The sequence below is a fragment of the Ambystoma mexicanum genome, chromosome 10, assembly GCF_040938575.1.
Source record: "Ambystoma mexicanum isolate Mex_15411 chromosome 10, UKY_AmexF1_1, whole genome shotgun sequence".
Taxonomy (NCBI): Eukaryota; Metazoa; Chordata; class Amphibia; order Caudata; family Ambystomatidae; genus Ambystoma; species Ambystoma mexicanum.
The window spans coordinates 1,570,662,865-1,570,689,480 of NC_090932.1; positions in this window are offsets into that span (position 1 = coordinate 1,570,662,865).

The window sequence follows — 26,616 nt, forward strand, 5'->3', positions numbered from 1 at the left end:
CAAGTACATGCGTTTTGTAACTCCCCCCTTCCCTGCATGAACACATATAGATTCCCTTTACACCCTGGGGACAGACAGACTCAAACATGTCCCAGTGCCATGGTCAGGCAGAGTCAGGCAATTGACTGGAACAAATCACACCTGAATCCCCTTTGCCTTCCCCACCTGGATAAAAGGCAGAGCACGGAAACACCCTTCGAGCAAGGCAAGGAATGGGGCAGAGCACATGAAGGGGCAGCCTATACCAGACCACAGCTGAATCAAGCAAGCCAGACGGAAAGTCATGGAATGAAACCAAGTAGAGTGATGCCCTTGGGCCGTTTGCCAAGTAATTGCTGGGCTGGTGAAAACTCGGAAGCAGTGCATGTGAGGCGGAGAAGTGAGGCCATAGAATTCTGTAATGCGTGTCTGAGATACCAGAGGCCCTCCTCCCTGACTAGTCGAGTCCGCGGAGAAGTGCAGCCGCCATGGTATCGCCCTTGACTCCACGATCAAAGCCGTGAGCCGGACCTTGCATACAGCCGGTGAGTTGAAGGCAACTGTGTGAATCCGGCCTGCGTATGAACGAAGGTTACGGACGGCGACAAATTGGGGAGTGCATGCACTAAATTTGATGTCTTGGTAGAAACCGCTTGAATAAGCTTGAGCAACATGTTCCGACCCCTCCCAAAGGTTCCCCGGGATGGGAAATTATGGTAAAAAAGGATTAGGGGTAGTATTATTCTAAAGGGAATGGCATAGATTTACTGTTGACAATACGAATCTACAGAGTCCTGAGCATGGGACCTTTGATTTACAGAAATTGGCATATCCTAGAGAAAGGTTATCAGCAAAGGGTCCCAAGAAGGTAAGATTGCTCCAGTGTGAGACTTATCATAAATGGGAGGATTACGCCAGGCAAGAGGCGATTAGGGAGGAGCAACAGAGGAGCAGAAAACCCCAATATGAAAGGCATAAGGCTAGAGTATATGACCAGAAGCAAGCAGTTGAAAAGTGGGAGCTGGACCCCAGGGAAAGTAACATGCAGGGAGTTATGGCATATGTGGTACATACACCACGGACAGAGAGATCCACACCCTCTGACCAGCTGGAGACAGAGCCTTTGATGGAGCATCTATTAATTAAACGACCTTCCCCACCTCCATATAATACCAAAATACAAGATGGTGAAGGGTCAGAGGAGAAAGAGGGAGCAATGACCCGGAATAGAGTATCTAATGTAAGCAAAGAAAAGATGACTGCCTGGCTAGGCGAATGGATAAAAGCGGGGTAGATGGTCCAGAAAAAGCGAAGGAAGTAATGAATGGCCAAACCCTGCATACTACTGACACCCTAGTACATGAATTAGCTACACGAGTGTGGGAACAACATGAAGAACAGAATGGGTCCAAACAAGGGTCTCGGGCATGGCTACCCTTACACAATCAATATGATGACATAGATAGAAAAAGCAGGGAATTTAAACTAAGTAAAAAGGGTTTCCAAAATGGGATTCAGATATGATTAGACTGGCTTTCCCAGAAACCCGCCTCTATAGACAATTCATGCTCCCAGGTCCCAGTCCCCACTTCTCAATCCCCCACCCCATGAGGGAAGTGCTAGGGTTTTGCGTAGACCAGCCAAATCACCATGTACTTGTGCCCTAGAACCGGATGGAATTGTTATCTTTCAATGCAAGATTTCAAGATATCAAACAGAACCCTGAGCAATGGTATAACCAAACAAATAAAGTACTACGTACATGTGCATTAACCTTGGGCGACATCGATCAGCTTTTCTTGTGTATTTTGCCAGTTGATATCCAGAGGCAGTGTAGAAAACAGGATAGTGATAACACGCCCGTACAATGGGCTGCCTTAGAACAAAATGAGGTTGTAAAGAGATGACAAAGGACACCTACATGCTGTCATGCTTGCCTTGCCTGGGATTATACTAAAACGAATAGAGCAAATAGTGCATAGAAAACAGATACATTGGGATAAACTAGCCTCCTGTAGGCAGGAAGAAGGTGAATCAGTAGAAAAGTATGTTGCGAGGATGCATTCTCTTCATATGGTGGCATGGCTTTGGCAACTGTGGACGGACAGAAAGCGTACTGTTCTCCCTTTGTAGAAGTATTACTTCCACTCCTTAGAAACGACACACAAACATATGAGTCCACCTGGCCCAACCAGACTGCTGTTCAGATTCTCACTATGGCCAGATATTATGCAAACAGGCATCTTAAGGAGAAGGGGGAAAAGAAAGGAAAATTGAAGGAGTTAAAAAACGAGGGCATTAATGCAACAAGCGATTCCTAAAGGAGGAAGAGGTAGAGGAATAGGAAGAGTAATGTTGAGGGGAAGAGGAATGTACAGAGGGAGAGGGGGAAGTGCGCCTCCCGTAGACAGGGGGGGGAATAGTGAACGAGGGATGTCATTACTGCAAGAGCCCAGACCATTGGATCCGGGAATGCCCATTCAGACCAAGAGGGAAAGGTAAGTTGATGGGACGAGGGATAACTCAAGGAAGAGTGTGATTGCCTAATGATGATACAACCAATGTTCAAAGCCAGGAGCAGTTTAATTATTTTGATCCTAAAAGAGGGCCAGCAATATTCTGCAAGAGCCTATTATGAAGATGGCCCATTTCCTGAAGATTATGCAACATAGGGGTGCCCAAGAGAGGTGTAAGAAAGGGTTCAAATACCAGTAGATTCTGCGTGCCCATATGTGCAATTATGCATAGATGGGAAGGAAAGGACCCTTTTGTTAGATACAGGAGCAACCAACACTTCAATTTCTCATAAGTTGATGCCTTCAATACACCTCTCTGGAAGAATTAACACCTCAGTAGGATTCTCAAATGACCCACTCTGCAGTCTAGTGTCAGAGCCTATTCGGTTCTGAATTGGAAGCATTTTTTGCATGGCTTTGTTTGTTGTAATAGATAATTGTGCTTCTAATCTTCTGGGAATGGATTTGGTGAAAGGCCTGCATGCGAACCTTTACTGCTCTCATGATGGTGTCTACCTCACTTGCTCTGCTGAATCTTTTGCTAAATGCTATGCTTTCTGTCACTAACGATTTACCACCCTAATTGAAAGAGGTAGATGATAACGTGTAGGCAACATGCAAAAATGACGTGGGTTACACGAAGATCGATCCAATACGAATATTTGTCAAACCTGATGCCATTTTTACCAAACATACTACAGTATTGGATATCCCAGGAAGGATTAGCAGGGATAAGGGGAGTGATTCAGGACTTGCTGGCTAAAGGCATAGTCAAGGAGATAGTGGATACAACATGAAAGGACACAATGGTACCCATTCAGAAAAAGAGGCATGGCAAAGAAGATTCACTCATTGAATGGAGATTGGTGGTGGATTTGCACACCCCATCAATAAAATTGTTATACCTCAGTTTACGGTTGTCCCACACATGACATCACTTTTTAATATGATTCTGCCCTCTGCCCAGTATTTTATTGTCATCGATTTAAAAATGCCTTTCTAGCATTAACATACACAAGGACGTCAGTATCTTTTCACCTTTACTATAGAGGGTCGTTCTTATATGTTTTGTAGAGCACCTCGGGATACACCGAAAGTCCACGCATTTACAGTCAGGTCTTGAAAACACAGCTAGATACATTCCTCCCATCCTCAGGTACGGTGTTATTGCAGTACGTTTATGACTTACTTATAGCTGCAGACACATGGGAAGGGTGTGGAGATTGTACCACGCGACTGTGACTATATCGTCCCTCGGTCATAAGATGTCCCTTAATAAGTTAAATTCTGCCAGCAGCAGGTCACTTACCTAAGTCACCTATTGGCGAAAGGGGAGAGACGATTGAATCCGCAGAGAATACACATCATACTAAAAATGCTGGTTCCTACTACTCAGCAAGAATTAAGGGGATTCTAGGGAATTAACTCATTCTGTAGACAATGGATCCCAAATGTCTCCTTACTGGCTACACCTTTACTAGGTCTCACTACTAACGCTACTCCTATGCCTTTACTGTGGACTCTGTCTCACCAAACAAGCTTCAAAGCACTCAATTATGCACTATAAAACTCTCCTGCACTTGGCACACCAGAGTATGTGAGGCCTTTCTCTTACTAACTCAGATGTAGGGGGAGAAAATTCGGTCATGTGCCTATTTTTCTATCACCCTAGACCCACTGGCTAAAGGATTGCCAAATTGTCTGAGGGCAGTAGCAGCTGCTGCCCTTTCGGAAACCATAGTGTTGGGACATTCTTTGACTGTTGCTCCTCATGCAATAGACATACCTTTGAACAAAACACAGACACAGCATTTGACTAATATGAGATTGACCAGATATGAGTCAACTTTGTTTGCACCAAATATTACCTTGTGGAGCTGTATCACCTTAATTCCTGCCACTTTGCTACCCATACATTTTGATGACCTCACTGTCTTGCATGACTGTATACTAACAACAGATGAGGAAACAAAGGGACGGGTAGATTTAATCGATGTTCCCTTAAGGAAACAGGTGGGGTTTTATAGGTGGATGGTTCTTGTTTTAAGTTTCCTGATGGCACATCTACCCTGACATATGCTATAACCACACTAAAAACTGTTTTGGAGACTTGTAAGATACCCCAGCACTCAGCACAGCGACTGAAATTATAGCGCAGACCAGGGCTTGCAAACTCAGTACTGGATGTGAAGTGAATATTTATACAGATAGCCAATACGCTTTTGGTGTGGCTTATAATTTTGGGAAGCTATGGGCGGTGAGGGGTTTCCTCACCTCCCAAGGGACCAAAATAAAACATGGTGAATTTATTCAGAAATTGCTAAAATCACTGGCACGGCTGAAACGACTTGCAATCATTAAATGTAGTGCGCATAAGCAAATTACTGATCATGTGGGGAAAGGATATTCATTTGGTGACAAAATTGCAAAGGCTACAGCCCAAGACCCCACCTCCCTAAAATATGTTTCATACGCACTCACACCATCAAATGTTGTGTTTGATAACACATTAGAAGAAGGTAGTATTGTCCTGGCTGAAGCCGGCTGAAGCCGACACAGAGGAATTGAAACAATGGGAGGAGAGCAGAGAGCTCAGACATAAGTATTGGGTGGACTGGGAAAACATACAACAGTGGAAACTGCCAAATAGGTATGTACCTCTTATGGTGACAGTTGCCCATGTTCCGGCTCATGAGGGTGCAGATGAAATCACTTCGATTTGGAGGAACCCTAATATTCGAAAAGCGTTCTGTAAGAACTGTATCATATGTGCTACACATAACATAGAAAAAGGGGAAGAAGCGCGACATCGCCACTTTAGGCCCCCTTAATTGCTGTTTGAGGCTAAATGGATTTGATTGAACTAGATTGATTGCTAGAAAAGTAGATATGTTTCAGTTGTTGTCTGCATGTTTAGTAAATGGGTTGAAGCCTTCCCTTTGAAGGATAATACAGCATTGACAATGGCAAAAACCCTTGTGAAAGAATATTTCCCGAGGTGTGGGTTACCCCTGGTCTATCTGGAGAGATATTAGAGTTCATTTTGTAAATAAGACTATGGAGTTGGTATGCCAGGCTTTGGGGATAAGACATGAGTTTCATGCAATATATCACCTGCAGATAGCAGGATTTGTAGAATGCTGCAATGCCACCATGAAGAAGATTTATGTGCGTAGCAATTTGGGATGTGCATTCTGGAATGGGGCTGTCCCCCTATGAGGTTGTCATGGGCCGCCCCACCAATGTATGTGGTTTGCCTCGCTCTGATGTGCCCTATCCTATGCTGATTGACTATTGTAAGGAGCTTACTAAAGCATTGTCCATTATTTACAAACAGGTCACAGACTGTCTATCCCTGCCTTTGAAAGGGCCGGGACACTCTATCCTACCCAGTCACTGGGTGTTCACTTAGAACTTTCAATGGGCTTCCAGCTTGCAGCCCAGATGCAAAGGACCGGTGCAAGTGCTTCTTGTGACACAGACAGCTGTCAAATGTGCAGGGAATAAGAACTGAATTCATGCCAGCCATGTGAAGAAGGCGCCCTTGTCTTTTCTACCTCACAATCTGTCGGACAACGTCCTTGACGGTGCACCTCTGGCATTATCCTACAAGGACCCCCAGCCTTTTGACAAGGGGTCCAAGCAGACTCCCTTATCTGCCGTATGTCCCAAAAATGTTACAGGAGCAACAGAGGGACCATGCTACAATCTAAGGCTAGGGAAGTTACGGCAAAGGGACAGTTTCCATGACTCTCAAGAGAGAGCAACTGCCAGGTGGTCAAGACCACCAACTTTAAAGGACTACCTAGGGGAGAGGTATTGAGGACACTCCATACAACCCCTTCTTTTGCCCCAAGAGCCTGGTTAGTCCCTTCCACTGTTTTATTCGACTCAAAAAGAAAATGTCTTATCTCACTGGCAAAAGGAAATGGTAACGCTCCACGTTTTTTGTCTTTTTCTGCTGATGTGTGTGTTATTATGGCTACTAGAATCCTTTGTTCCGTTCGATATATTTTTTTCCCTCTCCACCCTGGTCCTTATACCCGTTGCTAATGCAACACCTTACACCTTGTCATCTGTTCAATAGTATCACAGAGAACAAATCAGCCAACATGTTTTCATCACCCTATAACATCCGACTCATCAGAATATTCAAAAGGGAATCCGTTACATATGTCTACATTTTCTGTTTTTTGTGGAAGAGGGCCTCCTGCTCCAGCAAATTCCTCTACCCTTTTATGCCGCCTGCTATGTCTTCCATGTGGTCATTTTTAGGATTGAACTCGGGACCGCATTTAGGAATATAGTATCATGTGCAGGGAACACATGTTCCACTGGCCAGGTACCTGTCTTTTCCACATATTCCCGATTTCGAACGGGTATGGTCCAGCACGCATGCTGTGAGCAGGTCATATTGCCCAATGCCACCTTTGATTTGATTTGATGATTTATATTACGCATACGCAAGGGGACCAGGCAAAAATGCATCTAGGCGCTGAGGTAGTATTACTTAGTTATCACAGTGTCACAGAACCACCGGCTGATGATGGAAGAACAGAAACTCGGCAAACAGAAGGGGTTTCAGTTGCTTCCTAAACCTTGGCAAGGAATCAAGACAACAAAGCCTCAAAGGTAGAGCATTTTATGCCGGGGGCCAAAGGCAGAAAGCCGTCTCTCGCCCCAAGTCGTCGTTCTAACCAGTGGAACCTGCAATAGGTGCTGATCTAAAGAACGCAACAATCTCCGAGGACGGTACAGCTGGTTTTTTGTGTTTCAATGAGCTAGTGCCAACCCATGGATACACTTGTTTAAGTGTATTACCAGACAGAGCACCTTAAACAGGATTCTCTGGGAGATTGGAAGCCAATGCAGATTTATTCTATACTGAGAGATTTCACACTTCTTTTTAATGAGAAAATCCGTCTGATAGTGGAGTTTTGCGCTACCTGTAATCTCCTTATTTGAAATTTCTGGACCCCCAGAAGGAGGGCATTGCAGTAGTCGAGCCTAGCATAGGTCAATATTCCCACTACTATTGGTCGATCCTTTTCTGCAATGAGAGACAGAACTGGTTTTAAAAGTCTCAATTGTTAATAGACTGACTTTACCATTTGGCTGACCTGTAACTTATAGTCCATACTTGACTGCCAGATACAGCTTAGATTCTTCACAGCATCTGAATATCTGGTGTAAACACCAAACAAAGAGGGACATGGAGTTGTGTGGCCCAGCACGATAACCTCTGTCTTTGGAGTTTATTCTCACTTTCTGAAATGTGTACATAATTCTCTTCTGCTAATCGCTCTGATGGCCCATATCCATCACTGTGGTCTCTGCAGCAATTGCTTGGTAGTACTCCATGCAGTACCCCCCCATCCCATTCTGGACAATTGAGAAACCATGGCGTGCTAAGGAGTATTTGCATGCAAAGTAATGGGACAGTGTTTATTGGACAAAGCAGATAGGGGATTCAGTGTATTTTGTTTGTAGGCCTAAAGCGTATACTTGGCTTACACCCAATTGGGGCGGGTGTTGCCATTTGGGGTTTATCCTGCCCTCTATATCAATCAAACAACCAGATCTGGCAGCAAGAAAAGCTAGGAGTGTGGATCTACGAGATACAGGCCCGCTAATTTTAGGGGACATCCTTAAAGCTGTCCTGCAATGGTATTTGCCAACAGTTAATTAAAGGGACATACACAGATTAGCCAGGTTGTTAGAAGTGACGGTTAATGAAACAACTGAGATAGTTGGAAACATTTCTGTTAAGTTACAAGCAGTAGGCTTAGTGGCCTTCCAAAACCGTATGGTTTTGAACATGATCCAGGCTGGGAAATTTGGGTTCTGTAAAATCATAGGAACTGATTGCTCCATCTATGCCCCTGATACGTCCTCTATTATTCATAAAGCTATAAAGACCTTGCATGCCATTGGCGACCAGGTACAAAGTGGAAATTGGGGGCATTTCTCAATTTGGTTTTATTCCTTATACTAGGATGTTGTTTCTTTTTTCACTGCCGTCCTGTATGCTGGCAGTGCTTGGCCCGGTTACTGAGAACCCCACCTATGCCTCCGGTCTCTATTACCAATGCTTTAATAATGCAAGACGTCACTGTGCGACAATTGATGGATATTGATGTTAGTGATGCTGGTGGCCCTGCCCCTGTTTAATACAACTCTCGCTAGTAGCATTAAGCAGGGCATTATGCAGGGTCAAACTGATGTTCAAAGGTGCGTTTGTGGATTTTGCAGCTGGTAAACAACAGTTCTCCTCTTCGCACTGTTAGCAATCTGCATTCTGAAATGCAAACGCCAGCTGCTACTGACTAACTCATCTAATCAGCATTTGCCCCTTCAATAGTAAACATATATTCAAACAGAATCTTTCTTTCCCGTAGACAAGCTCGCACCATAGATAGCCTGCTGTGAGGAATGGCATGTGAAAAGTCAAATGTACACTTATCACCCACCCCCGCAGGGAGAGGGTGGATGGGGTTTTACAGTGACCTTATTTGTTTTAAGCTAAGCCTCTTTGTTTTACCATGTATTATTTACTATTTTCAACTGCCAAAGGCCATTGCCTATGTGCCTTCCCTTCTGTATGTATCACGTAACTTTTTTGGGAAATCTTTATATAAGTTGATTAATTTGTGGACCCAGCAGAGAGTTCTTGCAAAGCTTAAGTTGTTGCACTGTCTCGACACAAGTGTATTGTGCTAATGCTTGAATAAATGTGTAGGGAATACTGTTCTCTGTGTTGGCATCTCATCCTTGCTCTTGTATTCCAGACGGTAACCCATAGAGTAGAGATATTGTGCTATCTCCCATTTGTGATTTTACCACAAGACAAGTGGAAAGAGGAAAGCTGTGTTAAACAATTGTGAACTATCTTTTGGAATCCAAGTTGGAACTTTGTGTTGTCAAGTTGGATTAGAAACATAACTGAAAGGGAACTTTTTGTTATGACCCAGGATTTCCTTGTCCTTTTTGAATATTTAAAGAAAGACCTGGTTAAATCTGGGGAAGGGGTGTTCATCCAGGTTATTAGAAGAAGCAGTTATTGTGGTGTGACTTATAATGTGATACTTCTTATTGTTAAACTTCCATATATTTCCTTATTGATTTATTGTGTATATGAGTGTGAGGAATAGAGAACTTTATTGTGTTAAAGCGTTTTCCTTTAGTTTATTTTAGGCAGGGAAATCCTGGTCATGGTAGGGATAGTGAGGCGTTCATCCAATATTTTCAGTTAATAAAATGGTATCTGTTAAAAAACCTTCACAAAGTTGTCTGCCTCATATTCCTGACCACTCACAGCTCCCAGTGGAGGCACTACCTTCAGGACAAGTAGTATTCATCATTGGTATTATTCTCCCTAGACTCCCCGGATGCTGCGGCAAGCACATGTGCATGGTAAGGTGTGCCCATCTCCAGTTTGCCTACAGGTTGCTCTCTACTCATCAGAATGTACACACAAGGGGCAGAAACAGCTTTGACATTGCTCCTCCCCTCTCTGCCTTCCCCCTGAAATTGCGACTTTTAAAACATGTATTAATTTGTAATGTAGATTTTGGGCCAGATCCTCATAAAATGGAGCATCTAAAAAAAGGGCAGTGGATTAGCAGGTCACCTTTTTTTCCAAGTTGACCTGCATTTTTCCAGGGGACTGAGCTGTAGTGTAAATGATGCGTTGGACAGCTGCCATCTATACATTAGTGTCGGGAGCACTCTCCCGACACAAGTTTTCTACAGGTTCCCAGTGCATTTCACTGTGACGGTCCCAGGGACTGTCACTAAAATGTGATCCAAAAAGCCCCCAAAGCAGTTCTATTGGGTTTGAGGAACATAAACGCAAGTGAGACAGCACCTGTTCATACCGCTGCTGTCACACTGAAGTAAAACTGCATGACAGGGTTGAGAAAGACCACGTCATGCAATGCGCACCTCTCTTGCCTTCGTTTTTTGCACATTTAAAAGCACATCGTGTTTGTGAATTGGTGACGCACTTTTAAATGTGCAGAAATGCACTCTGATTAGCGCAAATAGGTAAAAAGGTAATCTGAATACACGCACATGAAATACGCCCATACAGATGTCCTTTGTGTTTTGGGCTGCTTCTTTTTTTGGTGCAAGTGATGAGATGTGCTCGCGCATTTCTTTACTTGCGCCCAAACCTTTTTGAGTCCCTGGCCCTTTTTTCTTTTTTTAAAGGCCGTTTTTGCAAACATTGGCATTTTCGTGGTGTTTTAGCAAAAATTGTCATTTTTTGAGCTTTTGCATTTCGCACGATCACAAAATCGCGATAAACTGGAGGGTATGTTCAATGTTACAAACAGTTAACGGTCTCCTTCATGTCTGAAACCACACACTTAAGGACTGTTGTAAGAATAAGCTGTTTCCTGTGCCTCCTACCCTTTAAATCACTCCCTTGACATGCGGTACTAACACCCCATTACAATTTCAATTGCCTAGAAAAGTATGCATATGAATGCAGTTGCCAACAATGAAAGATTGTTAACTGTGCAGCCGCAGGCACTGTATATTGTCTGTGTCCTGCCCTTAGACGGTCCTGTTGGTTAGCCAGGTCAAGTCAAAGTAACCCAAAATTTCGGAGAGAGTGTGGGTTAAAGCCCCATATGCCCAATGGTCATTGCGCTACTGGTGTCCATACAATCAACACTACAGAAGGACATTTATGTTTACCACAAAAATATTTCTAACATGCACACATGAGCCTTCCATTGCTTTTACTACTCAATACAAGTCCATGTAGTCTGAAAAGACTGCAAAAAAGGTTATCTAATGCTTTTTTACTTATACACCCATTGTGGCCTACTAAAACACACCTCACCCCACCCACTCCAGTGATGCCACAACAGGGTGATCAAAACCCCTGATGTCAAACAAATGTAACTACATGCAAAAGATTGTACTAAGTAGTAAAAGCTATTCAGTTACAATAATCAAGTAATGATCACTATTCTCCGACTAGTGGTAAAACAATCATCAACATGGGTCTTCAACTTTTATCAATTGAATCGTATCCCACTCTGACACCATATGTAAGGAAGGCATTGTATCACATAGTAGACACGGACACAATGAATACAAGTTTCGAAAACCTTTATTGGAATGTTGGTTCGGTTGGTAGAATTCCTAACTGGCCCTAACTCTAGAATGGGAGTAGTCTCGACCATTAAATAAACACCAAACAGGTCCAGGACAGTCTAGAGTCTAGTTAAAATAAAAAGGCCTATACTAAAAAAAATTAACCTTGCCCGCCTACTATTAAAAATGACAAATGTGTTAAGGGAACACAAAAGGAAAATAGTGTCTCAAAAGAAATGCCAGAATGGCTTAAATAAGAACTCCCTTCTGCACACTCAGCATCACAGGGTCTAGAGAGTTTCCTAAAAAGTATAGGTGGATGGCAAAGTTCTAGCAGTCTTGCACACTTTGGCTTACTGGTACAATTCAACAGTTCATGCTTGAGCTTCAAGCTCCTGGTACTTCAATCACTTCCTTAGGCTTCGTCCGCCTTGTCATAAATACACAGTTCCACTTTTGAGCTTTACTGTGACTGTTCGTGCTGTCGAACCACGTCTCTCCCCTGTACCTCCACACTCTCCTCACCTGAACTTCCCGAGTTGTCTGTGTCGTGTAGGTTCCGCCGACTCAGGTAGTCTCTTTCCTTTTTTAGGAGCACTTGCCTGTCACGGAGAGAAGCCACAGTGACCGCTGAATGGACAGCCGTCCCGGGGCTCCTCCTCCGTGAACAAGCCGGAAAAAAGGGAAAAACCCACACGGGGAAAAAACCCTTGAAGATACGGAGTGACCGTTGCAGTCTGGAGGATCCAAGCAGGCAAGACCGGAGAAGATACAAGTCCAACTTGCAGGTAAAGTGAAGTTCAGAGAAGATCCAACGAGGATGAGACAGGTAGCTGAAGAGTCGAGCAGATCTCCGTTGGAAGGTGGGGCAGTCCTACGAAGTAGGAGCAGGCAGCTGTGAAAAGGTGGCGAGTTGGTACAAAGTGGACCGAGGAACATGGCCCAGAGAAAAGAAGCAAACAGTTCCCGGAGAAGGAGAAAGGAGGAGGGATGAGAATGCAGGAGATCCGTACCGTTACGGAGAGAGAAGAGGCAAGGGGGAGAAAGGAAGACCGCACGCCGCTGAGGCAGCGACAGCGAGGGAAAAAAGCGTAAAACAGAAAAAACGCCGGCAAAGCAGCGAGAGAGGAGGAGGGAGAAAGTGTACCGCAAAGGGAGCGGCAGCGAAGGGAGAAAAGACAGGAAAATAGAATCACTAGGAGAGCGAAACCAGCAGGCACCAAGATCCGCTGCGGAAGCCGAGACAAGCGGAGGGATCAAAAGAAGCCAAAGCAGAGCGAAGGAACCAGGAGCGCTGGAGCGAAACCAGCGTGGGTTGAAACGCAGCGACTTCCGGGTTGAGGGAGAAGATAACTCCCGGCAGCCCTGCGTCCAGCCAATGGGCCCGGACCAGAAACAAAGGAAGTACTAAAAACCCTTTCGTCCGGGTTGCAGTCTCCAACGTGGAAGAAGCTGCCAATTGCGGCTGTGGTGGCGGATGACATTTACTTTCCCAGAATTCAACACAGGCTTCCTTCTGCCAGGCTCGAATCTGACTATTCACCTCATCACACAGTTCTCCCATCTTCCCTCTGGCAGGCTCGAGTCTGTCTTTCACTTCGTGGGGGTTCCCTTCCCCACGCTTTCTCTTAGGTGTCTTTTTGCTGTCAAAGACCTTCGAAACTGCAAGGATTTTATGTAGATCTCTGCATGACCACTTCGACCTCTATTTCAACAATTCTACAATCCACAATCTTTCTCATCTTGCAGCACTAATGCCTCTTGGTACTTGTAGTTTCTTATTCTTTTTAGTTTGCCTTCTTGGCCCTTTTCAAAGTTGATATGTAACACCAATACTTCTTGGTATTTCTGTCTCTCCACTTTGCCCTCTATGCTTCTTGGGATTTCTTTCTCCTTGCTTTGCCCTTTTAGCCTCTTTCAAAGTTCATATACTTTGCCCTCTTGGCATAATCAGAGCTCACATACTTTGCTTGTCATTCATTCAACTTTCTTTCGGGATCGCTGTTACTTTCTTGCCTTTGGTTCCCGTTAAACTCAGAACATTTCACAGAGGCTTTCGAATGTGCGATTTCGCCTCGCATGACCACTCTGTTGTTTTGTATCCACTCCTTTTATAATTCACCAATTGTCCTTTTCATCACGTGTTTTATCGGCACCCGTGCAACCTTCCACTTTGAAGTTACAGTTACTTTTGCTTTTAACACAAACCGGGCTTTTGTTACCTCCGATAACTCACCAGTCGTGTTACTTAGTCTTCTTCCATCCAAGCTCTTCATGAGGCAGTCAATGCTGTTACCAACGCCTCCTCTGCTCCTCCCCAACCCTGCCGTTCACCCAGGGGGTTGTGGCACCTTTCAGGCATCTTGAAGGTTCCTTTCTTCCGCTCACTCGGTTTCAGACTTGGAATGCTTACGGATTCCCGAAAGTGTGGATTTCTCGCCTGGCTCTTTCTTGATCTTTGCAACTGCTGATCAGCCCCTTGGCCTTCCGACTTCTATTGCCTGGTTCGCATCAGCTCCGAAAGAGCTGTTCCTTCTCGTACCCAGCCTCGCTCAGAGCGTGCCTGTGCACGCCACCTTTTATCCACCTGACAGGGAGTATTAACAAATGGCAGGTGTGTATAGGTAGGATTACGTACCTGACTCTTCTTGGACTTCTTACAGGGACAGAGCCATTGCAAGTTACCAGAGGTAATCTTTCTGGCATCATTTCTCATCTTCCTTGGCTCAGTAGTGTTGTCAATGTAATGTGAGGAGGAATTATGGAAGCTGTAGCCTCCCATAAAATAAGCATGGATAGGGGCTAGATAGGTTGTAGAAAAAGGGGGATACCATTTCTCACCATCGGGTGCTTCTCCCCCACTCCCTGAGGACCCCCTACTCAGTTGATCCTCCCTTGTGTGTCGACCCCAGGGTCAAGATCCAAAAGCAATGGCCTTTCCCTGGCCACCTGAGTATGGGATTCCCGAGGACTAGGTTTTGAAACACTGTTTTTTCCCAGTGATGAGATGCATGATTATTTAACAACAATAGTTACAAGTGTTTCTTTTATATCTCAACAAATCAAGTACAGAAGGGAGTGGTCAAAAGGAAGCAACACAAACAATCAAGTGCATGAAACTGAAGATCTGCTCAAACCTCCAAAACTATATCCAGGAGACAAGGTGTTAGTGCAGAAATTCATACGCACCTGGAGCACACCCCGTTTTGAGTGTCCCCATGAGGTTGAGGAAGCTAGCCCCACTGCAGTAAAGCTGAGAGGGCAAAGAGCGTGGCTACATCTACACAACAGCAAACCATATAAGGGCGAAACATCGGCCCCTCCCGAAGACATCCCAAGAGAAGCAAGACAAGTAGTTCTGCATGTGCTGATCCATCCAAACGAAGCAAGACAAGTAGTTCTGTGCATGCAGACCCGCCAAATGGCTAGGAACAAGAACAAGGAAAATAAAGTGCACACAAGCACTATAGGTTAGGATTTAACATCTTTTTGAATCAATTAAAGATCATTGGTTTCCCGATTTGACAAGGAGAAAATAGACTTGCAGCTACCTTGGAATACTCTTTTTAGGCAGGTTTAATTGAACAATTCTGAACCTTGAAGAATAAAGAACAAATTGCAGACTTATCCAGCTTTAGTTCGAAGAGGAATAAAGATTACTACATTTTTGGAGGACCAAAATAACAACTGTATTGCCCAGAGAGTGATAATTGCAATAATACTCCAGTTTTTGATATAGAAGTGATTAAAAAGGAGATGACAAATGTACATATTAAAGTAGACATAAGATGGAGAGGCTTCAACATTTTAGAGATTCATTACCATCTAAATAATCAATAGGGTTTCATGTGATATTGATGGTGATATCAGCTGATATTAGGATTTGTGTTTTTTTCCTTATTTTTATGGCATTGCGAAGTGTTGCAGAAAATGGCACTAACCTGGATGGTATTAATGGCACTGATATGAAGGGTATTAATGAAACACTTATTATTATTTTTTTAATTTCGTTTTTATTTCACTTTTATAGCATTAACAATAACAAGGAAACATAAACATGTTGGTTGTACATTATCATAAATATCACAATCACCCACCTGCCTCCAATAAGGCTCCCCAACATAACTTTCCAGTCCCCTCACCCCATGCCCCTCCCCGCTCATGTGTTGGGTCTTCTTCGTCATCCCAAAAGAAAATATTAACTTTCAAGTGTGATATAGCTGAGTTTTAACACACAATGTGAACCAAATTATGTGGCCGCCTCCAGGGGCCCAGTGCCCTTATGATATCATCCCGTAGAGTGGGTCTTTCCAAGGTTGGGTGTGCTCCCCCTCTAAACGATCCAGTTCACCCCTTACATTACAATACCAATTGTTTAACCTTGACATTCCCATATCCTTCCCCCAGCCATCTGGTCATGAATTCCCCCCATAATATCTTGTGTGGTGCCACCCTCCCGTGGAGCGCTGCAGTTATCCTTTCCATTGCATATATATTTTTTGCAACATTAATCCAATCTTTCTTTGCCAGTCTCCTAGCGCCTTTCCACTTCAAGACTAGGCAGGCCCGTGCTGCAAGCAGTAGGGGCCATGTCAACCCTGTCAGCCTTTCAAATATCCCATCGTCTTCCTCCATACCAGACAGTATCAACAACAGTGTTTTAATGCGTGGGATCCCGTCTAAATATTTTATCCACCCCAGGACCTCATCCCAGAACACTTGAATATGGGGACATCTCCACCACATCTGCCAGTAGTCGGCCTTTTCTCCACACAGACGCCAGCATACTGGCCGGGTCACATTGCCACCTGTGGAAGAGCTTAATAGCATACAATTTATATTGACACGATATCGAGGTCTGCGAAGCACCAATGCGGTATCTAGTCATTGCATCGAATGGAATAGCATTGAATGCCTTACCATAGAAGAAAATGCATCGAAAAAAAGCGTTGAATCCATTTCTTTAAGGTAAAGGGTTTATTTGAATTATAACAGGTTTTAAAGGTTAAAAAAGGGGACATGGGGGATCCCCCCATTAAAAAAAATTGGGAGGAAATGCATTCAATGCTTTTGTTTCGATGCATTTTTTTCGATGGCAAGGTATTTGATGCTTTTTAATTCAATGCAATGACTATAAACCTCTCAATGCACATCCTCCCCCATAGCTCTGGGTCAATTTCTCTTCCCATATCTTTTTCCTACTTTCGTCTCAAGCTCTCCGTTGACCCCTTCCCTGCGGTCACCAATGCACTGTACATGGCAGAGATCAAGCCCTGTGTTCCTCTTCTTTTATCCAATATTTGTTCAAAGGGGGTGAGGTTCCTCTGTATCCACTCTTTCCATTTTCTGCATATGAGGACCCCCTTCAGTTGAAGATACGAGAAAACTGAAAGAAACCCTATGCCCAATACTTCCTCCAGATCATCGATTGTGATAAAGGTTCCTGCCTTTCAGAGTTGGCCTACCCTTTCCAAACCTGCCTCATACCACGTTCATACCACGTTTGGAATCTCTTGGGGTTCGGTATCACATCCCGGACACCTGGCACCCAGAGATGGCTCAGGGGAGATGGCCATGTGGTGACCCCTGGCATATCCGACCTTTCCCTCCAAATTTCCCATATGGTTCCCAGTATCGGGTGTTCTTGGATTCTGCGCGGCAGCGTACTATACAGTGCCCACAGCCACTCCGTCACCGTGGCAGGGGCAAAGTTGGTATTATCCAATACGACCAACTGGAGTTCCCTCTGCATCCTAAGATGGGGTATAAGTACTCTCAGCTGTACTGCTTCGTAATACGTTCTCAAATTCAGGAGTCCCACCCCCCTTCTCTTTGTGAAGTGCCACAACATTGTGAGCCACTCTTGCTTTCTTACCCTGTCAAGGAACTTAAGCATCGACCCCTTCTCTCCCTAAAGAATGACTCTGGAACTCGGATTGGGAGCATTTGGAATGCAGACAAAAACCTTGGCAGGTAGACCATCTTCAGTGCGTTTAAGTGCCCCAGCCAGGACATCGTTAACTTTCCCCATTTATCCAGGTTGCTTTGAAATCCCGTTACTAGAGGGGGGAAGTTTGCCTCAAAAAGAGTCCCAATCTCCCCTGTGAGATTTATCCCCAGATATCACAATGTGTCCCATTGAACCATTAATCCCAGTGGGGCAAATCTATTTGCCTCCCCTTGATCTCCCACCTTCAGAGGAAACAGTACCAATTTAGCTCTATTAATCTTAAAGCCAGATAGTGCCCGGTACTGGTCAATCAACTGTAACACTCTTGGAACTGATGTCGAGTGGTTCTATAGGTATGATATGATATGATATTTTCTTTCTATTGCTCTCGTACATAAGTGTTTCAGAGCGCGACAAGGCAAGGGAGGGGAACAGGAAAGAGCAAAAAAGCGATCTTACTAGGCCCAGTGACATTGAGAACGCACAAGTGCATGGGAGAGGGGGAGGGGAAAAGTGCATGGAAGAGGGAGAAGTGGGAAGTGCAAAGCAGAGGAGAAACAGATAAATAACAATAAATAAATAATAAAAGCAACAAACAGTTTTAGTCCAGGCAGCAATTTGCAAGTGCTAGTTTTAAGGCAGCAGACAGGGTAGGTCTGATAAGTGCAGGAAGAAAAAGTGGGGGGCTGTATGGGTACAGATACAGACCCCAGTGCAAGGGGTGGCCTGGAGGCAGTGCGGGAGGGTGGCAGGGTGAGCAGGTACCTGGGCCCGGAGGACAGAGGGTGGCCAGGTGCACGGTGCCAAGAGAGAACAGATCAGCAGGGGAGAAGGGGAGCGAAGGCAGAAGAAAAAAGGAAGGTCTTGGAGTGCACTAACATATCATCCGCGTAGAGCGCCACTTTATATTCCAATCCTCCTACACTAAGACCTTCCACCTGGTGGTCCCCTCTGATTTTCTGCGCCCAAGGCACTAGCGAGAGAGCAAATAAAATCTGCGAAAGTGGTCAACCCTGCCTTGTGCCCCTACTTAAATCGAACCAGCGTGAGTACTCCCCATTGACTGCTACTGACGCACTCGTGGAGGTGTACACTGCCATCACCCCCCTCCTAAACCCGGACCTCAGCCCCACTTTGTCCATGACCACTTCCAAGAAACCCCATTCCACTCTATCAAACGCCTTTTCAGCATTCACCGAGAGAAGGGCCGGATCACCCTCCATCTTCCGTGACTCATGGATCAGGTGCAAAGTCTTCCTCATCGTGTCAGCACCCTGTCTTCCGATTATAAAGCCCACTTGGTCAGAGTGTATTAAGTGTGGCATATGTGCCTCGAGCCTGGCCGCCAGGAACCGTGTGTACATTTTGGCATCTATGTTCAACAGAGAGATGGGGCGGTAAGACCCATATCTCCGGGGATCTTTACCCTCCTTATGGATCACAGTTATTAAAGCCTGGGAGAATGATTCTGGGGCTACCCCGTCTACAAGATCTCATTGAAAAGGTCTACCATGTAGGAGAGGAGCGGGGAAATAAATGACTTATAAAAGCTTGCAGTATACCCGTCTTCCCTCTTGACTTCCTCCACTGTTATTGGATCTTCCAATAGTGCAGACTTTTCCCGTAACAATCCCGGCATCAATATTTCGGCTAAGTAAGACGATATGGCTACCCTCTCCGGGTTGGCCTTGGATTTGTACATGGTCTCGTAAAATGTTACAAATTCTTCCTGGATCCCCACCTTCTCTGAGTCCCCCACTTCCTCCCTCTCTTCTATGGACGCCACCCACCTCTCAGATTGCTGCCCCTGCAATCTGGCAACCAGCAGTGCATCCGCCTTATCACCATTCTCGTAGAACCTTTGCCTGAGGAACTGTAGTTTCCTCACTATTTGGCCCTCTTCAAGGATTCTAAGCTCCTCCCTCTTCTTCCTTGCTTCCTGGACTTTGTCCTCCGTCCCTCCCTTCAGTGGCTCCCCATGCTACTCTATCAAGATGTATTATCTCCTCCCTCAGCCTGTTCTCAATTAGAACCCTCTCCCTTTTTTTCCTAGACCCCTCCCTGATGAGGAGCCCTCTCCACGTGGCCTTCCCTGCCTCCCAAACCGTCTTCCTATGGACGTCTCCTGTATCATTAATTCACAAATATTCCACTGTTTCTTCAGACATTTCAGCTTGAAACACCGGGTCCTTCCACAGTGGCTCATTGCATCTCCATTTTGAACCCTTGTGTGGTAGATCTCCCCTATTTAGATCCACAATTACCACATCATGGTCCGACCATGCGACTGCTGAGATCTCAGCTCCCTTCATAACATCCCACAATCCCTGCGAAACATAGGTGTAATCAATTCTAGTGAATGTACCATGCGGAGCTGAGTAGAAAGTGTACCCTTTCTCATTCGGCTGATGATGCCGCCATTCATCCCTGAGACCATAGACCCCCACTAACTCTGTGACCTCTGCATGCCCCCTACACGAAGGGTTCTCTGAGCCCGCCCTACCCCCATGCCTATCAAGCTTACTATATGCCCATAAATTGAAGTCACCCCCCAGAATTATATGACCAGAAGCCTCAAGCATCATTTTCGGAAGTGTTTTCAACAGAAACAGCAGCTGGCCCTGGTTAGGGCAGTATAGTGTTGCAAAGGTAAAACAGACATTCCGTATATCCCCACAATCAAAAGGGCCCTACCCTCTACGTCTGCTCAGACCTTGGTTACCTCTATTCCCAGCCCACTCCCGAGAAGGATGCCCACCCCCTCCTTCCTCAGTGGACCTGACCCCCTGTATGCCTGGCCCACTTTCTCCCCTGAATCTTCCTTTCCTCTCCTTTAACATACTTAGTCTCCTGGAGGAACATCACGTCTAAACCCGTCCTGCGGAATTCCCTGGCCACCAACAACCTTTTTGTGGGAGAATTCATCCCTTTGCCATTTAACATCAAATGAGAACGAGATGAGAATCCCCCTGCACATTTGGAGTCACTGCCATTCTCTACCTACCACACACATCTCACTCTTCGCCACCCTGGACCGCCACAACCATAACTCTGCCTTCACACCTCCATAACGATAAAACTTGAAGAATATCCCATTCCCAACCCCCCCTTCCCGTCTCCCCCTTAAACTCCCTTCCCTCCAATCCCCCTAAAGGGTATCCAACACCTCCCAGTTAACATCACCGGGCTAAGGTCGGATCACCAGCTCGGACCGTCTCCTACCCGGTCCTTCCCTCACTCCATCCTCTTAACTTTGAGCCCACTCCCACCTCCCCTCTGCCTTTCCGGCCGTGTAAATCGAGTCTATCTCAGACCCTGAGAAAGTTGTCCCATCCATCTACCACCTAGTAAACCTTGTCCCCCTTAAACTCTCATAGGGTCCCATCCTCAACATCAGGCCTCCCTACCACCCGCTCACTCACACTCGTCCCCAGCATGTATACCAGTTACACTTCAAGAGTCCACCGCTGGTGATGCGTTCAGCTTCCTGTACTTCCAGGAAACGGGTATCTGTCTCCTTTTCGGCCCCTAGATCCGCCATTGCCTGTCATCTTCTGACATTTCCCCACAGTTTCTCTCATCCTCCGGTGCACCCAGAAAGTCAGTCAAAGCTCTCCTGATGTCGTGTTGTTCTCAGTTTGTGCTTCTGACCATCCAGTTCAAATGCAAGGGAGAGCGGGAACCCCCATCTGTACCGCACTCCCTTGTCCTGAAGCCACTTTGTCAGGGGAATACACATCTGTCTCCGCGTCAGGGTCAATGAGGACAAGTCCTGGAAGATTGTCACTCTTGCGTGATTGGGACTTTCTGTTTTTCTTTCTCCAGGATTTTCATCTTGTCACTATAATTGTGAAACCGCACTAACACTGACCTGGGTCCCCTGGGGCACCCCCTGCCCTGTGAATCCTATCAATCTTGGCCTCGTCAATGGAGTCGTCTTCAAATACCAGCTTTGTGATCTCATGGAGAGTCCTATTCAGGTCTAGTACCAACTCCCCATCCCTATCCGGAATACCGAAGAGCCCTAGGTTGTTCCGACTTTTGCAGTTTTTGAGATTGTCCATCTTCAGCAGAACTTCTTTATCATGTGTCTCTAAATCCCGTATCTGTCGGTCCATTTGTGACTATAGGGTGGACAAGGAGGTCTGATTGTGTTCTACTTCCTCCAGATGCTCCTCCATTTTATCAATCCTCGGGGTGATTTTGTCGACCCTTCCTCCGATGTCTGCCCTCATGTTGCGTATTTCTTCGAGCAGGGCCGCCATGTCTTTTTTAGTTGCAGTTGCGTCCTCAGGCCTGGCTGCCATTTTAGTCTGTGGTGTGGCCTCTTGGCCGGGGCGAGTCGGGGTATACTTATATGTGGCAAGCTTCTGTTTTGCGTCCATACACCACCTTCCTTGGTCCCGTTTGCGGGGCTACAAAATGCACTCCGCCTGTGCGCCCCTATGTACCACCATTTGTCGTCGCTTCTGTGTCGCTGTTAAGCCCGCACTTCCTTTGCACCCCTCACCGGGGACAGTGGCACCATTTATTTGTCAGTGAGTTCGGAGGCCTCTAGTCCAGTGGGCCTATGCACTTCTTATTAATACCAATGTGGCGGGCACACGCCCCTGCGTAGGGGGCCCACACCACCGTGTTGCTGAGTTATTTCTGTTTGTTCAGTGTCTTGCCCTATCCGGGGGACAGTCCGCTGCCTCTAGTGTCCTTCGCCACCCTAGGTCCACTACTGGCAGGTGCACTCCCCGCCAACACAGAATACCAAGATCTGGCTACTGGGTGCCCCTTTTAGGCCAGGGAGGGCACACGCCACAAGGCCGGGGCCCAAGCCTCACTGGTCACACAGCAGTCTTCTGCACAATATTCCTTGAGTGAGCGAGGGGGGCGGGTCCCGGCGTGGATTGATGGCAAGCTCCTCCTACTGTGGTCTTCACTGGGGGGGCCATGATCTCAGAGGAAATCCCCACAGTGGACCAGCAGTCGATGTGATTACCCCTGCCCCCACTCACTTTCGCTGTCTCAAAGCTGTCGGCAGAGTCTAGGGTGGGCCACAGTCTCTTTGTGCCCTAGGGCCACTGCTTGTTGCGTTGATAGTCAGTGACATCACTTAGCACGTAGGCCCTCGCCAAGGGCCCGCTCCGTTGTAGTCTTAATGTTGTGGCCCAAGTGCAAAGCTCAGCGTGGCGTTGTTTTCCCGTGTGCGGACTCCCCTCTTCACATCCGCACCTTTACCTATGCCGGCTTCCTTAATGAAGAGAGGGTGCAGACCTCAGACCTCTGTTAACTTGGCCCAAAGGTTTCGTTCCAGGGGGTGGGGTGTGGGCACCACCCGTGAGTTTCCCCTTCCACTCCAGGTGGTCCACTCCACTTCTTAGTGGGTGGAGTGAGGCTCGGCAGCAGCGGGCGCAGGTGTCACACAATGGGCCCAGCGCCCACCACTACCCCTTGGCAGCACCCGTGTGGGTCCCTCGTGACATTGCTGCAAGGTTAGCAGTCCACTCTACGACCTTGGGACCTCCGGGCCTGTGGGCCTCCACACCCTGGGGGCCTCGGAGCGGTGCCCAATCCAGGTCACCTTCAGGGTGTACAGCCCTTTGACTCCACAGTGAGGAGGTAACCCTATGCTACTCCGGCGTTCATCAGTACCCTAAACCTGAGTCCGGCGTTGTAGCGTGCACACCCCTTCATTTCTCTTGCCGTCACCAGCCTGCGCACCCTGCCTGAGCCTGCACCCAGTTGTCTCCGTTGCCTGCCATGACGAGGAACGAGGAAGCCCCTGCGGGTGTCCGGGGCACCTTGCTGATGATTTCATGGTCCCGCCGCCCTTCTCCGGGCCTGGGCAGGCTGAAAGGGCGCAGACCCTTTCACGAGCACAAATCCAAGAAAGCAGAATTTCACTTTCGATTTCACCGCTGGGTGCGGGGGCCCGTTCCCAGCGAATCCCGGCCTGATTCTCTCGCTTTTGGGACAGGGGACGCAGGGGTGATTCCCACACGGCTCTATCCGGTCTTTATTGGGGGGGTGTAATTGGGGGCTCAACCCACTTAAATAGACTGTTGGGCTGGAGAGCTACTCGGAGGCTCCCTGCATACGCGCGCCCCCTGGTGGGGGCTACATGTACCAGCATTGGTGATTCCCCAAAGTGACCTCCATATTGATGAATTTCCAAAAGTGGATGAACATTTAAGAATGAAGAGATCATCCGAACTCCCCCAACTGGAGAGAAGCAATTATTTTTCAGCAAAATCAATGGAGTCTTATGACAATATCCCAGATGAGCATAAATTGTTCAGCAAGACGGCAATAATATTGACAGCTACATTTTTGCTAGAACTTCAAGCTGCAGTAAATGCAGTAAATGCTTTGTACAGCGGAGCGGGTGAGAGCAGTCACCAGTAGCCCTGTGGGACTGCAGGCCAAGCCAAGCCCTGCCAGGTCCTCTGGGCCTCCTGTGAGTGCATTTTGCTTTTTTAACATCTTGTTGCTGGTCACGCTCCGAGCGCGTTGTTGTGCCCGCTCCCCCCTCCCCCTTCAGCCACTTCCTGGTCCTCCTATCCCTTCCCGCCTCCCTGCCCGCCCACCCCCCCCTCTGATTGGTTGCCTGGCTAGTCCCTTCCTGGACTACTCGACGGCTGCCCCCCCGCTCGCTTCTTTGTACAGCGGAGCGGGTGAGAGCAGTCGCCGGTAGCCCTGTGGGACTGCAGGCCAAGCCAAGCCCTGCCAGGTCCTCCGGGCCTCCTGTGAGTGCATTTTGCTTTTTTAACATCTTGTTGCTGGTTGCGCTCCGATCGCGTTGTTGTGCCCGCTCCCCCCTCCCCCTTCAGCCACTTCCTGGTCCTCCTCTCCCTTCCCGCCTCACTGCCCACCCACCCCCCCCTCTGATTGGTTGCCACCTTAGATGGCCTCTCCACTGGGTACCTAATACGCATTTACTGTATTACTGTTGTTTTCTGAAATGTGGTAAACTAGGGCTTTTTCTCCCCTCGCAGGATTCTCAAACTTAGGTGGCCTCTCCACTGGGTACCTAATACGCATTTACTGTGTTACTGTTATTTTATGAAATGTGGTAAACTAGGGCTTTTTCTCCCCTCGCAGGATTCTCAAACTTAGGTGGCCTCTCCACTGGGTACCTAATAAGCATAACTGTGTTACTGTTGTTTTCTGAATTGTGGTAATCTAGGGCTTGCCGCTCACTTCCTGTCTGCTTGCTCTCGTCTGTCTCCCCCCCACTCCCTCCTATTCCATGGTTCTCTCTATCTCGCCTATCTTCTCTAACATGCTCTCCTCACTAAATCTGGTAGGAAAAAGTTTAAAAAGGACATCCTGGTCTCCAACCCAGGCCTCCCTATCGCTGACACCTACACCAGTGCCTCCTCCAAGGAAACTCTCACTGACATCCTCTTTTCCGTGCCTTCGCCTGACCTATGGACCCTTCATATGGTCTCTGTGCTCTCTCCTTTCTCTTCTCCCATTAATGGTGGCACCCATTGGGAAGTCCTCTTGGCCCCCTTCCACTCCTATAAGGCCCTCATTAATGTCTACGCTAATGGGACCGTCTTGGTCCGAGGCTCTCAGGCCAACCTTCACCTCTTTGATAGATGCTTCCCACGCCCCATCAACTTCCCTTCGTCTCCTGCTGTCCCCCCTCCTCTGTCCTCTGCTTCCTTGCCTCCACCCTCCCTCCCTGGCCCCTCTAGTGCTCCTTCTTCACCTCCGCAGGGCGTACCTCTGATCTGTACCCCTCCCCGGAAGTCCTTCAAGGTTGGCAACCTTCTCCACATTGCCACTCTTAACTCTCGCTCTGCCATCAAACATTCCTCTGATATCTGTCGCCTTCTTGAGGAACTGGACCTGGATGTCCTCAGTCTCAATGAGACCTGGTTCACGGCCAGCTCTGTCACCAGCTTTGACACACTCCTACCTGACGGTTACAGGATCCTCTCCGTGCCCAGGCCCAACCGTGCTGGGGGGGTGTGGCCCTTATCTTCCCTGAGTGGATTCCTGCCACTGTCACTCCTACGCAGACCTACTCCTCTTTTGAATGCCTTGTCTCTCTCTCTCCTAGCCATTCCCTGACCGTGGCTACTATCTATCGGCCACCTGGTCGAATTTCCTCCTTCCTCTCCGAATGGGCGGACCGCTCCTCCTCACTCCTGTCCTCAACCACTCAACTCCTCTTTCTTGGAGACTTCAACATCCACCTGGATGCCTCCTGTCCCCCCTCTGGGCTCTTTCGCGACCTCTGCAACTCTCTCTCACTCTCTATTCTCCCTTCTGGGCCGACTAATTCGGCAGGGCACACCCTTGATGCTCTGATCTCTTCTGACCTTCCCCTCTCCGTCCCTCTCTCCACTCCTCTCTCCTGGAGTGATCACTTTCTCCTATCCTCGCACCTCACCTTCCCTACCCCACAGGCAAAGCCACCCTCATCAATGCCACCCTCCTTCTCAGTCATCCAACCCATGAAGCGCGTGTCAGTTGAGGCTTTCGCTGCCACCTTCTCGCCCCCCTCCCCCTTCGGCTGACTCCCACCCTGACACAGCCCTCTCCACGCACCACTCTGCTATATCTGATACTCTTGATATCCTTGCCCCTGTCATGAGAATCAGCTTGAAGCCCAAAGCCAAATGTAACTCCTGGTATGACTCGGATCTCGTCACCCTAAAACGCAAGTGCAGGGTGGCAGAGAGGAAATGGCATGCTTCATGTTCATCCTCTGACAAACTGGCCTGCCGCCTGCTCCAAAGGCAATACCGGCTCTCCGTTCTCACCAAGAAGAGAGCCCTTATCCAAGCCCGCATCTCGGCGGCATCTAACAATTTGGCCGAACTCTTTAAAATCTGCAAGGAGCTGGCCAACCCTGCTGCAGTCTCTACCTCTCCTGTCCTCTCCCAGGCCCTCTGCACGGCACTGGCCTCTCACTTCATCTCTAAAACTCAGGACATCCTGTCCTCACTCTCCACCTATCACCTCCCTCCCTCTATTCCCTGCTCTTCCTCTGGCCCTTCTGCAGCCACCCCCCCTCCCTCCTTCTCTACATTTCCCCTTTTCTCCGCTGACAAGGTT